Genomic DNA, 19,394 nt, shown 5'->3' with positions numbered 1-19,394 from the left:
CAAGGGGTGGGGCAAGGGGCAGGGGGTCAGGCCACTTGACTCCCATGCTGCCTGTCCCCCTGCTACTGCTTGCATCAGTGTGGGGGATAAATTTAAGATGACCTTCCAATAATTAGCGGCTGTACATGGAAAATAGTAACAAAGTTGTACATTTTCCATGTATAGTATCTAACTATTATTAAGGAAGTCTTCTTAAATTCAGAACCATCTTGGATTTGAGTAAATATAGTAATCCTCATCTCCCACTTCCTATGTGAGTACATAAACTATTAGAGAGGCAAGGAATTTTTTTAATCTCTTTTATTATGACAACCACGTAAGTGGAAGAGCTGTTGGACCAGCTTTCAGGTATTAAGCTTGTCCCAGGTATAAAGCTGGTTCAATAAAAGAGATCACAAAAACATCCTCACCTCTCATACATTTCCTGGACAACCACAACTACAACGATACTCTACCCATTCTAAACCATTAGACTATTCTCTAAAAGACTGGCAGGAGTACCTCCCCATCTTGTTATGTTTTAAAAATAAGGCTATTAAAATGCATTTTAAGAGGGGCCAGATCCAGTCAGTGTGTATTAAACTGAGGATTCTGAGCAGTTATTTTGCAGATTATAATGTTTAAATTAGGTGCTTATAGTGCACCTAAGTCTTGTTTAGGTACCTACACCCTTTTTTGAGTCTGACTCCGTATCTCATTTGGGTGCATCTGCATAAGACGCTTACTGAAGAGTAGACTAATTAGCTCTGTAGTAAGGATTACATGTCTACAGCCCCTATTAGACTGGAGTAAACTAATTCACTCTGCGGCGGAATAGTGCTTGTAAATGCACACATGTAGACTGCTGACTAACACTACACTGGGGCATCCTCATGTCCCAGCCAGCCCCTCTGCAGCACATTGAGCAGCGGAGTGAGCACCCCAGATTGGTAGGCTGAGCCCTGGGGCCCTCTGCAAACTGGGGATGCTCCAACCTGGCTCAACATGCTGTGGTGCCAGGCACATGGTCAAACAACATGCCCAGGAGCAATAAACGATTGCATAATAAGTGCTGGAGCGTATTGCTTTGTATTGCACGTGTAGATGCACCCATTTATTTGCAGATTACTTCTTTCATCGCATGATATTGCAACTTTAAAAATGAGATGAGGTACTCAAGCCCATTCATTTAATCAGGTAAGGTATTTGGATAGAATTCCTGACTCTGGAATTCACTCCCCAGCTCGATGCAACACAGTCCATTATTGCAATCATACAGATTCTGTTTGAAAAACATTGTTCTTCCAGGATTTTAAGATGTTTGGGTGGGAAAAAAAAAGCAGGAAATAGGTCATTATGATAAAGGCTGCGGTATTCTCCATGTTGATGATCAGAAAGGCTTATCTTAGAGGAAGTCTGGTGTTGAAAGGTAATGATGCATTTTGCATTATGATACGATTTTTGTTTTTAATTGTATGCCACTTAGGAAGGTACAATTAAAAGCTGGGGGCAGGGGAACAAGTGAACAAGTGAAGGAAAAAAAATCCTCTGGGACTGGAAGACGCTTGAGTTGTTGAGGAAAGGAGAGGCAGACTTGGCAGGAGACATCCTCTTACTCTCATGGCAGATTAACATTTGTGGGGAATGTATTAATATTTATCAGAAATGGCCTTAAAAGTGAAGTTCAGAAACCTCAATCATTTTATAATCCAAATGACTATACTGAGCACAGTATGGCACTCACATATTCTTTCCCCACTCTATCACACCCCACCTATTTTTTTTTTTATTCTCACAGAGTAATTGAAAGGAAGTTGAGGCTTTGGCTTTATCCACAGCAGACGAATGATGTATTCTGAAATCAAAAGTAAAGGAGTTGGAAAAGACTGAGCAGGCTTCTTCCTATTCATGTCAGGTGAGAAGAGTCATTTCTGCCATAAAACATTAGAAAAAATAATCTTTTAATGATTCATAAAAATACTAAACACGCATAAAAGGCAGTTAAAAGCAGAGGTGTGCAATTAGCAATTTTAGGGTATTACTAAAGTGTAGCTATAATGAAACCACCATGGATTTTAAACATTATTTTTTTCAGCTATACTGGTAATTTTCTATTTTAAAGTTAAAACTGAGTGTGTTGGTAGTAACAGAGAAAACTGACTGGGAAGGCATAACACAATCTGCAAATTCCTAAGCCAGATGGTGCAACTTTGCTCCAGATCAATTGCTGTCCCTTGTTATCCTCAAATGCCCCCAAAACTCAAATGTATATCAAGAGATAAATGCATTATCATATTTTTTAATTTTGTAGAAACTGCTTGTATTCCATTATTAAAAGTTTTTCCCCCCCACACACAATCAGGACATTTAAAAGGAATATAGCGAATGTTACTAGGAACAACAGCAAAATGTCCCACTGGATTCAGATGTTGCTTGTACTGGACCGAGTTGTTATGGAATAAAGAGAATGACTCCAGAAATCAAAACTGTTTTACTTCTACAATGACTGCAATACTATCCAATCATGTAAATCAGTATTCCTCACCTGGACAGGAAAGGGTGGTATGAATCTTTAAGATGTGCCATGCAGGGCAGGAACAGGCTCTAAGTTATACATTTTCTCCCCTCTCATCCTCTTGTGGGACAATATCCTCAGTTTGGGTTGTTTTGGTTGGTTGGTCGTTTCCTTTTTAAACTCAGGCTACTGAAAACCACTGACTGTTATATTCTGTATTTTCTCTCTACTTCTGCACTCTTCCCAGTGCTTATTATTGACCATAGCCTCTTCTTCCAATTCTAAGAGGCAACTAAACTATTATTCACCTCTATTAGTAATAAAGGATCTTAGGGCTTTGCAAGTCATTTCAGGTAGACAGAAGGCAGGGCAGATTTGTACCTTATAGACTAACTAAACCAAAGCTACATAAGCTTTTGTAAGCAGCATTAAGGTGCTGCTTATGAAACTTACGCATTTTTTATTTAGCTGGTGTATAAGGTACAAATCTGCACTGGTTTCTTCCTGACTTCAGACTAATATGGCTAACTACCTCTCTCTGCTCAGTTCAGGCAGAACCTAGCTAGCTGAGATACAGAGCCTTTTGAAATTAATGTGCCAAATCTGTGCTAACTACAACCACTGTTCTAATTACAAGACCATACTGGTCTCTCAGTCAGGAACTGAACCCAGAATCCTGGTACCCAGCATCACACTACTGACAGAAACAGAATGAAGGCTGTAAGCATTAATTCTGGCATTCCTAGAATATTTAACCATGTAACCATAATGTTTTTTAAACCATTGCAACAGATATATAAGACCGCTTCACATTAGCACTAACTAGGGGCCTGGAAGCCTCAAAGTAATGCTAATATTTGAGTCCCACCTAGTTCCGTTGATTATCAAAGTTGTCCCTATTTAGTGGGTGTTTGGTGGGCTTTAAAATTAAGGGAATTTTTGTGATTCTCACTGCCTGATTTTGCCCCTCAAACTTTCTACCATGTTTTAAAATAATCAACAAACTGAGCGTACAGCTAAAGAAATGCGTGAACTCTTGGAACTCTAAAGCAGAAATGCCAAAGACAGAGCCCCTGGAGCCACATCATCTGGCCTGTAATGGCTCCTACAGGGTAGGGACAGACATTACACATAAACTGGTTTAAGTGATCAGAAACTGGTTTAAACCTGTAAGAGAACAGATGTTCAGTGCACATAAACCAGCTAGAAAACTGATCTCACCCAGATCAGTTATGCAATGTCTGCCCCAGACCCTTTGCTGGTTTAAGCTAAACAAGACACCCCCAGCATCCCAGCATGCTCTCTGGGCTGGGTGGGCTCTCTACTCCACAGCAGGACTGGCCTCTCCCCTCCACTCCCTGGCCAGAGCTCTGGCAGAGACTTGCAGGCACAGCAGGGTCTGCTGGCTTCCCCATGGGTCTGTTGTCCCCCCACCTCACTGCTTAAAAGAAGTGGATCTGTGCTTTTCTTCCACAGCATGGACTGCAGCCAGCATGTGGTATGCTAGCTAACGTTGTGCAAGACAGACAGGATAGAGTCTGCTTAGTAGGGGTATGTGAAGCAGGCCCTATTGAACAGTGATTTGATTTGTTGATTTGGATCACTGTCTGTAACAGAGGGCTCTCTCAGGTCTGGTCTGCCATTGGCCCAGAACAGGTGGGTGGGTCAACTACCTGCCTCCTCCTCTGCCCCACCTTATTGTTTCTTAATTGGTTTTAATAAGGCGGGCGGCTGCCCATTCTTGCCCCAATGCCAAGGAGTGCTATCTGCAGCTCTGGTACTTCCCTACACCACAGCCCAAGCCTCACAGATGGCATCCAGAGGACACAATGCTCCCAGCCTATAGCTGGACCAAGCCTAGCCCTCATCGTCAGGCCTCAGACACATACACATTCATACTGCCCTCCTCTTACTAGGGCCTCTCACACTCCACCCCCTCTCACAGGGTCTCTTTCATACATCAACAACTTGTACTGCCTTGCTCCCTCTTGGAGTGAGCCCCTTCAGCCTTAGGCTTTACCTAGCGCATACCTTGGGAGGCATCTTTTGGGCCTCTCCTGTGTTGCTCACTGGTGTAATGGCCAGCCAATTACCTGACCACAGCCAAGCTTGCCCTAGCACCTCCCAGGGCAACTCTATACACTCTCACACACATGTACTGGGCTCTCAGCCCTCTGGTTTCCCCCTCACTGGGGTCACCCCCTCATTGGCGCTCCTCATGTCCACCCTCTCACTGGGGCCATGGGGCTTCCATCTCCAGTGGGGACTTAGGTGGCCATAGCCATGCCTAGCCCCATTGTACATATAGTGTTGTGGGGGCTAGAGGTTAAGGTGCCCTAACCCATCTTTCACCAGGGTGATAAGTGGCCTGGTATTTTGTGGGGGCTCCCACACCACTAGAAGCCCCACCAGCCCACCCACTCCCAGGTGCGTGCAGTTTTCAGTCATGCCCAGGACCAGGAGCTTCCAAACCATCCCCTTAAGCTCCTTCTCTTACCTCCAAGATGTTGCATACAGCCTTGCAGCCAGGAGATGTTTCTGCCTGGCCTGCCAGCAGTGAACTACTCTGTTTATATAGGTAGCCAGAGTTCTAAAATGGCCACCGTATTCACCATAATCAAGTACCTGGTGGCTGTTTGGCTCAACCCTTAAAGTGGCAGGCACCAACAGTGCCCTGCCACACTGTCCCTGATTCAATTCAGCCAAATCCAAATCTGAAAGTTTGATGCTGATTTGGAGAAGCAGCGATTCAAATGCAGACATAGCTTTAAAAGTTTTTTCTACATACCTTGAGGTTGGTCATGATCTCTGTGATGCTGGGGTGCATGGAGCATCCCACAGGAGTTCAGCCTCGTCCTCCCCCCGCGCTTCTGTGGAACACTCTATGTGCCCCAGCATTGCAGCAATCATGAGCCATGCGTGCTATCTCAAGGTATGTAGAAAAACTTTTAAACCTATGTCTATGTCCAAATCTCCAAATCTTTCCGAATTGATTCAGAGACTTCTGATTTGATTCGGAGAGATTAAAGGGTCCTCTGATTGATTTGGTTTCAGAGATTTGGCCACCACTTAGGGGTTTTTGGAGGTAATCAAGAGCTCAGATGGTAATGTTCCTGCATTCCTTCCTTTGGAAAAAAGTTGTTTAAGAAGAGCTTGTAATGAGTGAGGCTTTATTTTCTAATGGGGTGTTAAATGCTGTTAGGAGAGCTGATAAATGCTCTGTTGTCAATGGGAGTGGGGGACCCCTCTCTAATCACTGTGTCCTGCGGCGGTTTGGCCATGCCCCCCTCAGCTCAGCCCCATGGAAAGGGAGGGAGGCCTGCTTTAGCCCCCCTTGGCTTTTAGCCTGAGGCATTGCAGGCATGTGCCTACACTTCTGGGATATCCGTTTGGTTACAAAGCTGATTTAGCTTAGCCAGGTTAGATTAACTTGCAAAGACTGACTCAAGTCAGGCTCAGACTTTTTGAATGTCTGGCCTTAACCGCTAGGGCCAGGAACTGGAGGGCGAGGTGAACAAAGGCAGGGCCCAAAGCCAAATTCTGTGTTTGATTAGCTCTGCCAGCTAGGACATTGCCTCAGTGGCTCATGTTTGTTTTGTAGTGTATCACCCAGGTCTCGTTCAGATGTGGTGCTAGCAAGCACAGTACTGCTGAGTCTGTAAGTGTATTGTGGATTATTTCTCCCTAAATGGAGCACTTTACATTTCTCTGTATTAAGCAACATCAGGTTAAGGTCTGCTCACCTCGCAAGCTGTTCCAGGTCAGCCTGTAGTACCAGCCTGTGCTGGCTGTGACCATGGTCCCCCATAGTTTGGTGTCATCAGTGAACTTTGCCAGTTCACTTTTAATAACCGAATGCAAATCGTTGATGAACTTGTTGAAAACAGGTTAAGGGACACATTAAAGACACCTCAATTTTTGGCTACCCAAACTGGAAAGCCTGAAGATCGAGCCCTTTGGTGTGTAATTTTTGGGTACTCAGAAACTGAGACACACAAAATCATAAGTAACTTTTGAAATTGCCAGAGTTTGCTATTATGGGCATTAGTTTCCATATTTTACAATGTGGCCATTTAGTATACTCCTATTGTACTACATAGGAGTGCCGTGATGCTTTTCTAGATACTGTTTATTTTTCATCATACAAAACACAGACAATTACTAAAGTTATTTAGCCATATAGATGAGGGAAATATACTTTGGGACCTCCTGGCTCCCCACCCTGTGTTTATCTACTATATTATATGACTTTCGAGCACTTGTAAGAAAGCTCAATGCAAATTTCCAGGCCTAGGGACTGGCGCTACAGTGACTTACCTTCTGGACAATTTTTACAAAAGCTGCAGAGGCCATGTGTGCTTCCGAAATATTGCACTATAGTAAAGCATTTAGGAAGTGTTCATCAGACTGATACAAGCTTTTCACAGTCAGCGTGCTGTGATGTTCACAGTATAAACAGAGCCTTTGATAACTAACATTCTTGCCAGTTGTCACAACATTGGTTATAGGCACAGTCCTCACCAAGACCAGGTGAAGTTTCTAGCCCAATCATTCTCAACCAGGGTGCCATGGCACCGTGGACTGCTGTGAGACCCTTCTCAGGGGTATGTGACGCCATGTAATATAAACACTGTTTAGGTGAACAAACGCCTAAAGACGACTCACAAGATAAACTCAGAGATCTGAAATAGGAATCCATAAGGTCAAAAGCATTCTGACCTCTTGTGGTCTGAGTTCTTTGCAACAGAAGTGTACAATTATTTTTCCGCAGCCAAAAAATGAGAGCGCGCTAAGAGCTGGCATTGTCTGAAGTGGGCTGAGAGTCTAAACAAGTTGTGAATCACTGTTCTAGGCCAGGCCACTTTGGAGTTGGATTGTATTAGGCAAATTCCCAAAATGAGTGCTTCATATTTTTCATCCCAGCTTAGTTCTAAATACTTCGTCTCCTTTATGCTTTCCTGAAAAAAATTCCCATGAAAAATTATGATAGATAGAGATACTTTGCTAGCAGCAAAGTATTCCTTTTGTTGATTTACTAAAAAAGTTCATCTTTGCTTTCTAATAGCCCAGCCTAGCTTGCAGTTCTGCCCTGGTCCGGGCAAGTTACGGGAAAATCAACTGCAATAATCTGTGTGGTCCTGTCCCTCTCAGCACTTTAGCAGAGCATGTTTCTTTTTAGACATAAGGATTTGAATAAAATAGGCAATTCAGTGGAGAAAACGCACACAGTTCACTGGGAGTTCATTTTAACTCATTTGAACTGCTTTACCTGTCACGTAAACAGAAGAACAAGAAAAAAAAGGAAACAAAAATGTTATAGTGTGCTTCCCCCCCCCGGTTTGTTTATCAAAGGATTCTGTATGGGCCCTAATATGTCCCTCGTTGGGCCTCTTCCTTTTCCTGAATAAAAGAATAGTGCAGAAAGCCATAGGAAAAAATGCTTTATAGGCAAAATAATGTGTTTTTCCCCCCCTCCATCATTGTCCACTAGCAAAAAGAGAAAACACGGTGAGCAAACACATCTCAGCTGTACTGTGTCTTGTGCCATGTTCATGAGAGCTGGCATAGCAATGTCAGTCACCCTCTCCTGGCACCGGGAAAAAATTTGCTGCCACCCAGCGAGGAGTCCCTTTGAAGGAACGATGTCATTGCCTTTCTTAGGATTCCTTCACAGAGAAGCAGCTTTACATCTTTGTTGGAGGGCTTGTGGGCAGGAGTCACTCTGGGGAAAGAGACACTGAATTTATATAGCTCCTGACCATAGTGCCATCCCAGCCAATACCCTTTCCAGGGCCTGACCCCCTAAGGAAGGTCACTGTCTTTTCTGCCACAATAACTTCCCTCTTTAATACTGCACATGGTGAAATAAGATTCTGCCCTACCTGACCAGAAAGCCCATGCTCTATACTCACAGGGCAGCAGCATACATGGCAACACTACATGCAAGGTAGTGAAGAACCGGGGTATGTGTAAACCTGTGCCAAAAGACTCTCAGAGGTCTTCCTGACTTATTACCCCTCTCCAGGAAGCCTGTGTAAAAGACCCAGAAGTTCTCAGCTACATTTGAAAGCAAAGCTACTTTGTACTCAATCAGATATCCCAAACTGTAATTTTGAATTTACTATAGACTATCAGACCGACCCTCCGCTCTACCAATATTTCTAGACGACAGAGGTAAAATCCTGACAAGTGAACGTCATTGAATACAATGGAAAGAGGTCACATTGATGAGTCATTTAGATATCATGCTAAAATATATTATCACTAAAATATCTTCATCTGGGTTTCACATAGACCCCTGCATTTATAAAGCGACAATTAATTTGAGTTTTTAAACTAATAGTGCAAGCCCCCAAGATTTCACCATGACTATCCCAATATTAGATGTTTTCTTGGCAGCCCAGGTACTAGTGTCCTGTGATTACGTGAGAATTTCAGCTTTCACTGGAGAGGAGAAAAGCCTGAAAACTTCTACCCTAAGTGTTGAAAAAACAGAAAGCAAGTCATAAGATTCCAAAATTTATTATTATTTAAAAGTTCGTGCTTTTTGAGGTAACCTCATGATTCAAGGGGATCGGACTAGCGATTATTTGAATGCTGGAGATGGGCAATGCTGTTAGGCATTGAGGTACAGAAAAGCAACCGAGATGCATTCTGGAAGTGCAGAGTGAAATGAGAGGAAAGAAACTCTAGGTGCGATAATCTCCTGAGAACTGGTTCCACGGATGTAGCCAGAGCGGCACACGTGCTATCATTTCTTAGTAGCACAAAGCAGGTTGTAAGTGGCTGTGACTTATTAACATCTGAAAACACAAAGTGCACTCCTAATCACCACAGGATCAGAAAAGCATCAGCAAACTGGGAGAATTCAAGGCAGAACAACATAAACAATGCTGAGGCCAGAGGAGCTGGTTTAAGAGAGGAAATTATGAGCTAAATGCAAATAATACTCATGAATGAGCCAAAACAATCTTAGCCAAGAATGCTCGTCTCTGCAGGGTCTAATTTCCATCTCTGGATGTGGTAGGGGAATTTCCTTCCATATTTTTGAAGATAGTGATGTATTGAAAAGTTTGGGGCCTCCCAGTAGAAAGTAACATTTTGAGTAGCTCTATTTAAAGGAGTTGGTTGTTTACCTGCTATTCTTTCTTCAAAACCTCATCTCCGCTCCAGTCAGTGAAGTCTCTGCCCTCCGGTTTTCTTCTGCATCCTAGTTGTTTACTGCAGGGTGCTTCTTTTCTCTTCTTTTCCCTTCCCTTGGTACGCTCTTCTGTTACCTCTCTTCTTTGCTTCCATTCTCTCCCACCTGGAGCCTCCTTTCTTTAATGACTCCTCTCTAATGGGGCGGGTTCTTCCTGCTTTGGGGCCATGCAGGGAAGCATTGTGAAACATGCCTCTGCCTGACCTCACCACTACCCACTCGCAGCAGTGCAACTGGGGGTTGGGGAGTGAGACAGGAGACCCAGGTGTGAATTTAGAGGGGGTGCCAGAATGGCAGCCCCTGGGAAACCCACTTTGTAGCATTAATATTCAGGGTCTTTGAGTCAGCAACGAAAACCATGTGGGGGTGAGTGGGGTATGAGTCTGAGCAGCTAAAACGGCTCCTGGAGGGGAGTTATTAGGGCTTGAAGCTTCGGTCATGAGAAGCTGGGGCGGGAGCCCCCTCTCCGCTTGGAGAGATGCTGCTGGCGTGGCCACCAACCAGGCTGTTAACCTGGCTGGGTGCAGAGACCCTTGAGCATCCCCCCATCCACTTTTCCTACTGCTTCATTCAGGATTTCAAGTCACTGCTATGGACAGTAATTGGCAGCGGTAGCAGCTGCAGCAGAGGGTGAAAGCAGGTTCATAAAGCCAGCAGCTGTGACATTCACCATGTAGCACCTGAGTGTGCCAACACCTGCCCCTGCAAAAGCAGCTATTTTTTTGCCCAGGGCACAGAACCTACCAGTTATACCTCTGCTTTGAATCTCCAGGGTCAGGCAATGCTCCCTCTCTTGGTACTCTTCCTCATCCCCCCTTCTATCATCTCTGCCCAGGGCACTAAAATTGCGTGTTACACCTCTATCCACTAGTTGGCCCCTCCAGTGCATTATTCAAGTCCATTACCATTTCCAAGAGTTTTTCACAGGGAGAGGTAATGTGCATAGCCAGAACTTAACCAGAATTAAAGAGGCCAAGAAAAATAATCACATTTTCACTGAGATCCAAGCTTGCAATGATTTAATTTAATTTAATTTAATGATTTCTGCACAGTCAGAAAATAAATATTAGTCTTCCCCTTTCAACAACCCCTCACCTTCAACCCGGTAAATATATACATCAGAATCAGAAGGAATTGGGTTTATTCCTGCTATTCCACCAACAGTTGGTACCACCATTTTTTACATTAAGCAGCATGGCTCAAGGGATCAATCCCATCAAGGGACTGAGCCCCTTCAGTTCTCATTAACTTTGATGGGAGTTTTGGTGTCAGGCCATAGTTGCATTGTAAGGATACATATCTAAAGACTATAAACACTGAAACGGGAAGAGCACTATTTAGAATTGGTTTGGGGCAGTCATTTTTATTTACAGTTAAGTGCCAACTGTGCTAAACATTGTACCTAAGCGATTAGTACTGCTCTCTTCACTGTAGTATCTGGGTGCATACCCTAAAAAAATTCATATCCATGAGCTCTATGCCCCCAGGTTTACAAAATTAAATTGAAACACAGGAAAATTTGGGCTGAATATCAGGTACTGAGGTAGTTAATTTCCAAAGAGCAACAGTGGAAACTCCATTATGTGATTCACTTAAAACCAAACAGGACAAAATATTTGAACTTAAGCTGCAGGGACACTAACCTTGGTGGGGGGCAAAGGATGACCTAATAGCTCTTTTTTCATCTCTAAACTTGTAACGTGCTTTCCATTTTCTACTGATTACACATCGATGACATTCTTGTTCCCATTGCCCTTTTTCAGTGATTTCATCACAAGCGGTTATTCAGTACTTCTGACACAGGAAACTGAGGATAAATGAAAACTCATCCTCTTATGCCACTTCAGCAAAGAAACAGTTGCACAAAATTCTTCCCTTTTCCAGAAGAGACACAGAAGCTGAGGCAATAGATTGAAATGTATAACAAATGTCTCTGCTAGGGTCACCACTAGACTTCTTGGACAGAGTTACGAGGACAGCATGGGACATACGTATGAGTGCATGCAGAATAATGACTTAGAAGACATTTGTATTTTGGCTTTTTTGTTAATTTTAATATTTATTTTGGACTGTGCCTTACTGTTTCTGAATCTATCCATAACCACCTGGGGAGTTTACTTTCCCAGCTGCCCCAGACATTATCAGGTTGTGTGTAGTTTCCATACAACCAGGCAAACAGCCTGTTTTTGGTCAGCACAACCCTTCACAATTACTCTCCACCAGCTTGTTTCTTTGAGCTCAGTTCCACTCCTTTCCCTGACTTAGCCATTCACCTTTCTCTCTCTGCTAAAGAGGAGATTGTTCCTAATAAATCTGCAAGAACATTTACTTTCTCCAAAAACAAACCTGCCAAAATTCCCACAATACTCACTCATTATGTTTTCATTTTTAACAAAGGATCAGAGTTCCCACCAAAACATTATCCCTATTCATAATAGGAACAATAGTATGAATAGTTCAGAAGCCAGTGAAGACAAGATGTGCTCATGATAAGTAAGGGCCTTGTTAATACTAGCTTTAGGAAGCTCCTGGAGCTCTTAATCCTTAGATTGTCCACACATTAACACCTGCACCTAGTTTCAAGCACAGGTTAGGTGGCTTAAAGCTATGCCATTGCAGGGCAAGTTTCTCTCTGATCCATGTTTGCCAGCTTATGTTACATTCATTTCTGGCCACTCTCCACAGATGAGCTGCTCAAGTTGCAGACCTCCAGCGTCCCAGGATGCAGTCTCTCCTCCCCTCCCCTTCTGTTCTATGTGGACAAACTTTCCATTCCCTGAATTCTGCTGCCCAGCGGGCAGTTCTGGCACCAAGCCAATGCCACTGGGGCTGTGACCCCTGCCACACCTCCCCCTGGGGTCCTTCCGTGCAAACAACCTGCAGAACACATGCCAGCTGCAGGGCACAGAGGGGTCCAGGAGTGGGGTTTAGCAGGGTAGAAGGGCAACAAGGTAGCAAAGCAGATCAGGTCCCCATGAGATCATGCTTCCTTCCCAGGGTAGAGGCAATTGCTCTACCAAAAGTGCCTTTCTTCACTGCTCCCACCTCCCAGCCACCCCGGGAGGCACAACCAGCACCCCCACACCCCAATTCCAAATCCCAATTTATTAAAACATGAGATCTTCTTTATTTTCTCTTTTTAAATTTATTTCCCTTCTTTACTTTGTTCTTCAACATTTTACCACCCTTCCCCCACCCCCATTTCCTTTCCACCTCCTATTTTATTACCCACCCCAATCCCCTTAACTCTTCACCTCCTAGCTTCAAGCTCCCTGCCCCATTCAACCCACTTCTCATACACCCCCACCTAGAGCAGGGGTAAAAGTTGTCCTCCTTGTTCACCATCCTTGTAGCGGTAACTCACAGCTGTAGGCCATGTGTAGACAAAACGAGAGGCGTGTTTGCACAACACTTTAAAGCAGGCAACATGCTTTTGCACTGCTTTAATTGTGTCGGTGTTTGCATGCCTCGGCAGTGTATTGCACATTAATTCCAGCCGCTGTAGGAAATTTGGTGGCGTAATGCGCCTTAAATGACTTGGGGCACAGCAAACTAAAACTTTGTTGGGGAGTTTTAGTTTTCTGCCCCTACAGCCGTGGAACGAAGCACCAGGCTCTGCGCAGCTCCATGGCCCTGCAGGAAGCCTGGCAGCAGCCCAGGAAAGCAGGTCTGCCCCAGAAAAGTGGTGAGCGTGATCTCCCCCCACCCAAGCCTGCCTTCCTGCCTGAGCTGCACAGGGACCCAGTGCTTCCCGCTGCAGCTGCGGTGCCCCCCCAGGACTGCTTGAGCCTGGACCTGTGGGTGGGTGCCACCTGGGTGGGGGGCACAGCTGCTGTGGAGGGAAGCACCGCCCCCCCCGCATCCTAGAGACCGCTCCACCTTCCAGTAGCTCATCCTCCCCTCCCTGCTGGAGAAGCAGGTAAGTCAGCAAGGTGTGTGCACAACATGGGGGTTTAATCAGCCCTAAATTGAAGCGGTGTTTTTTACAACCCACCACTTTAATTTAGGGCCCCTGTTTCATCTACACATGCCTGTAGTTCCTAGGTAGGCCCCAGTGCTCCAGCTGTCTAGTGGCAAGTCACAGCTATGGAGGTGGGGGACAGTCAAAAAAGGTTTTTAGCCTTAAGGTATGACTGCTGCAAACTCAAACTAGCACTAACATCCCTCAGCATTTGAGCATCTCAAAGTGCAACGTGTAACAAAGCTGTAAGTCCGCGAGGAGGTCAAAATTTGAATCTACCAGTCGGGGATTTTCACCTGGTCCATACCATGGTAAAACAACTTTCATGGGGGCTATTGTCGCTGTTAGGAAGGGCATGCTGAATACAGTTGGAGAACTGAGTATTTGCAGAGATGTGGGAATTGCAGGGTATCAAAGACTGTTGGGAAATGAGTTTCAAATAATTGAAGTTCAAGTAAAAAGAAACTTTTCCACCAATTGTGTTGTACTGGGTTTTGATTCCTAGGCCAAAAACAATTTTCATTTACTCTTAATAAATTCATTAAAAACAGTGTCATGTGCCAGTAATCTGCCTTCCTACCTTTGCTGTTTGATCCTGTATTCACAAAGTTTGATGTTTTTAAATATGCAGCCAACATCCAGTTTCAGACTAAGCATTCAGGGTTTCAGGCAGGACTAAGACAAAAGCATGAAATGACTCCAGTGAAGTGGGTCCCACATTTTTTCCCTAGGTGACAGAAACTGCTACCACAACTGATTTCACTGTTGAATGTCACAGCATAGAAGACAAGAACTGAATAGATACTTAACTCCTGTCTTTTTCCTAGATATGACTGATCCCTGTAAATTGGGGCTGTCATGCATTTTGGGACACCAAATGCTACACCTGTTTTACCAAGGGAGGGCTTCAGCTCACAAACCAGTATTTGGATCACAGTAAAAATAAAGCTGACTTAGTTCTGCTGTCAAAGAGGAAACAAGAGAGGAAGCTTACTGTCATCCCAAGTCAATTTTTAAAAGCTCACAAAAAATATGATGTGGGGTCCTTTTGTAGCCTTACTGCCTTTTTTCAGACACAAATTCTAGCTACTAACCTACCAAAAGACAGCTGCAAATCTGTCCAGACTTCCTGTGAAGTGGGAGCCAAGCAATTTTACCTGTGTATAGTTAATATTCTCTGCAACAGGCTACAGGCAGGAGGAAGTATGTACAAATTAATTACCTGCCTGAGGCAACCTGATATTTTTCTTAACTAGGTCATATAAACTGTAGCAAACCACTCTCTGTCTCCCTCTCCCCTTGAAAAAATACCAAGTTGCTAGCTTAATGAACTGAGATTTCTTCTAAAAATAGTTTTCTTATGTCTAGTCTACAGCTTCCGCTCTCATCTAAGACACTTTTTTTGTCTTTAAAAAAAGGGACACTGTCAAGTGTGTTTAGGTCCAATACATGACTAACCTTAAATTGTTGTACATGATAAAGAATAGGGATTAGACCCTTTGATGGATTAGCAGTGAGCTCCAGAGATCTTTCACTTCAAGGTCACAAATTTGTTGTCAGGCCCAGCTAATAGTTTCATTACCATGTGGGTCTGATCATTTAAACCTGTTTTTTCAGAGCTCAGCACCATATATTATTTTGCAACAGTGCAAAGTGGGAATAAAACTGTACCAAATCACGATGAAATAATTTTATCTTTGCTTCCTAAGTGAGGAAATAATGACAACTGGTGCAAAACAGTGGGAGATCAAACGCATAGGGTTGTGTCCCCACAAGCACACACGTTTCCCCAGGGACAAATAGCAGCAGCACATATTTGTGTGCCACTGCTATTTGTCCCCAGATACACCCCTGGATGTATGCTGTGTTGCACGGCAAATTTTTTTTTTTTTTTTTTTTTTTTTTTTTTTTTGCACCAGTCCTGGAAGCACTGCAATACCAGGTCAATGCATGGAGTGGATGGAGCAAGCTCCAATTCCACCAACCAATACCAGAAAGAATCTGCTCAATACAGACCTCCTATGGAGGACATGACTGGCTCCTGCTTACGGGTCACTCACCTCTCACTGGCCCCAACAACTTTACCTGGAGTCCTGGGGGCCTCCTGGGGCTGCAGAGATGGTGATCCAGGTGCACAAAGCCTGGCTGGCAGCTTCCGGCTAGCCAGGTTTTTGCTTTGGGCAGTGCATGCTGCTAGCACGTGTGCTGCCCCGCTCTTTGGGGGCACGTTTGTTTTAGAGGGTGGGATTTCCTGGTATCTAATATTGCTCCCATGCTGCAAATATGCACCATGGTGAACAGATTAATATGTGCTGTGTGCGTTTTGCAGCATCTCAAAAGGCTCTAAACACACACGTTAAAATGTCAAGTCGGTGTCTAAGTGATAGTGGTAGTAGCATTTGACTTCAGTGCCCCTTGATTAAGGTGAAGACTCCCCATCTGGAACTCTTCTGCCTCCCTCAGTGTGCCTGAACATCAGCTTAATAACTTCTAGACGTGCTGAGAACCTCAATCTTTTTTGTCTCAGGCTTTTGGGAAGAGACGGGAAGAGGGATGAATAAGGTTATTTGCTTTCCTAGGATAATGAATTTCTGGCCCATGATCAGGTTGTGAGTTTGGCTTTAAGTGGCTCAGTGTGCTCTTTTAAAATTAATGTGGATTTTAAATCTGAAAGGAGCCACCTTGGGATGGGCCCTCCAGCTCTGGATTTCATCAGCTGAAATAAGCAGAATTAAAAAAATCTAGCAGGGGCAGGGTACGTTTTATAAACCTGAGAAAGGAATGCCTTATACTAATTAGGCAGACACTTTGAGTGATGATTAAACAGAGAAACCTTGACAGATTCCAAAGCAACATCTGCCCAGGCCAACAAACATTGACAATAGTGACTGTGATGTGATTTCTCAAATATAGTGCTGGGGCTATAAACTATAGGTGGGAAGAAATCGTTCCAAGGTCCCTGAAGACCTCATTGTGAAAAAGTCACAAGGGTAAAAAAATGGCATGAAGGATTTCATTCTCTGGTGTAATCTCATAGCAAGCGTCAGACCTGCCACGTATCACTCATTTGGAGACTGGCTCACCCATTCTGGATCTGTTTGAAGACATTACGTTCTTTAGAGTTTTGCTTGGATCCAAGAGGCACTGAAAAAAATCCATCCTTGACTGACTGTTGTAAAGTCTTATACACTGAATTTCTCATAATTTAGGGAGTACTGAAGGGTTCTGTCCAAAAGACATGATACACAGGGCACTAATGCAGCCAACTATAGTATATACACACCTTACTTAATACTCTTCTAAAAGAAGGCTGCACAGCATTTGGTCTTCGTAAATAGAGTTGTGAAATCCTTACTCGCTCATGCAAATGTGCACTTGCTCGCTCTCTGTTACACCACTGCCCTCTGCAGGGTGGAATCAGAAATTGTTAGTTGTGTGTCATATCAGCCAAACCAAAATCTTCCTATAGCTTGAGGGGTAAGGGCACATAATAGGGTGAAGAAGAATCTGAATTTTATCTCTAATAGTAAAGTTCAAGTGACAAAAGACAGGACAAGTGACAAGAAGAAATATCGCATTAAAACAAGTTGCTAGTAAAGTTACTAGTAACTACAGTTTTGCTACACTGAGTTATAAGTCCTTTTATGTTTGTTTTATGGCAGTAAGGATGTTGTCAAGAGTTCTTGAAGGAAATTATGAGAGTTGATGACAAGGGAAGAGGGAAGAATGTGAAAAATGAAGAATTATCTTATCATTAAGAAAAATGTAAATATATTGCCTGTTATAGTTGTCTTGGGTCAAAACTGAAGACAGTTACCAGGAGGCAAGCTAGATGTCAGTTCATCAAAGTCAACAGCTGTTAATAATATCCCTGAGGCTTTATGAACTCTCCCTCCAAAAACTGCCGGATTTCCTCTTTTCAATAAGAGGTCCTGTTATCTCTTTTCAATAAGAGGTCCTGTTATGCCAACTTTGAATATAATCCTTGCACAATTTTTTAGTTGTACAAATGGAATACATAAGCACTGTGCATTTGACTGTGTCTCCCTCTAATGGCTGGTCTGAGTACATATACCAACCTGCTGTTTACTCACAGATAACTGAGTTAACATTATAGTTTAAATGCCAGAGGCTTGTGCATTTAGAAATTCACAATTTAAATCTCCGCTGATTAGAATCATAGAAAACTAGGGTTGGAAGGGACCTCAGAAGGTCATCTAGTCCAACCATTAGTAATGGTGCCAACATGCATGTGGTGACAAGTCTCTTAGACAAGCACAAAATGCCTCGCAATAGATAAAGTGAGATTTTTTTCTATTATAAAAACACAGTTGAACCAACTTTTCCCAAATGATTCATAACAAATTCACCTTCAGGCTTCATCAAAAAAGACTGGTTAGGAAGTTAAATGTGGCTGAAAATAAGAGGTTAGGGAAAAGCTACAAGGTTCATTTCTGAAAAGTGCTATAATTTAACAAAAAAAAGAAAAAGTCCCCTTGAATGCGTAAACGTGCTTCAAATTTATCTTTAATTGAAAAACAGTTTGAATGAAAACTAGCTGCTTAACAATAGTTAATAACTATGTTTTCTATCAATCAGCACAGTGCTCCATCAGCCTGGTAAATGTATGTTTGGCAAGAAGTAATTTTTCATAATTTTCAAAATGACAGTCTGAGGAGGTATCGGTTCCCAAGAAAGACCATCAGTAAGGCATCTAAACAAAAGCCCTTTTTAAGGAAATGGCTTGCTAAGGAAATACAATGGACATGCAAGTCATGACTTGTAGTTGCATCTATTTGTGGCAGTTGCACGTGCACGGGATTATTAAGGGCAGCAAAAGGCCGATGCAGCACTTAGGCCCAGAGTGTTGGTCCACCCCAGGTAACAAAACATAGGACCCTATGCCTATTGACTTTCCATGACACTTAGGTTCTTTTGGCCTTACGATATTGGGCAAACCAACTCTTACACACCTTTAAAAATCTGGGTCTGAAGACTGATAGTGAGCTATGTATTAAAGCCATAGGTAATATGATGGAGAGCTGGGCAAATTGTTTTTACCTCATCTATTTTATGAATGACACCATATGATTTTTTAAAAATACCCACAAAAGATTCATTTTGGATTAAACAGATACATTTTTTTTTTTCAGCCGAGCAAACATTCTGAAGAAACTGAGGTTTGGGTCACCCTGAAATGAATTGTATTTCAGTGCAGTCCTATATGTATATATATATGTGTGTGTGCGTGCATACATATATATGTATAAAAATCTTTCACGGTTCTAGCAAGCCCCAGGGGGTGTCACTGTGTGCTATGCATGTCACACAAAACAACTCCTGGGTAGTGTGAAGTGGTCCATGCATGGCAGATCCAGGGGGATGTGGGAGCAGCAACTGGCACTGCATGGGTAGTTGCATTCCTGCTCCCAGCTTTCCCTCCCTACAACCATGATGGGCAAACCAGGCTGCAGAAGCCTTGCCTAATCTCCCAGGGGTTCACTGCCAGTGCAGGAGCAAGGTTAGGGAGAAGGACCTTTCCCCACACTGTCCACAGCTGAGTCCAGCTCTCCATGGAGCAGGGCAGGAGCAGCTCTGGAGCTCACCTCACCCCCAGAGTAGCCAGAGACAGTGGGGACAGATGTATTTCATAGATTTCATAGACATCAGGGCTGGAAGGGACCTCGGGAGACCTTGGGAGATCATCGAGTCCAGCCCCCTGCCCAAAGGGCAGGAAG

This window comes from Crocodylus porosus, unplaced genomic scaffold (assembly GCF_001723895.1).
Source record: "Crocodylus porosus isolate Cpor-Errol unplaced genomic scaffold, CroPor_comp1, whole genome shotgun sequence".
Lineage (NCBI taxonomy): Eukaryota > Metazoa > Chordata > Crocodylia > Crocodylidae > Crocodylus > Crocodylus porosus.
This window is presented reverse-complemented; position numbering follows the sequence as displayed.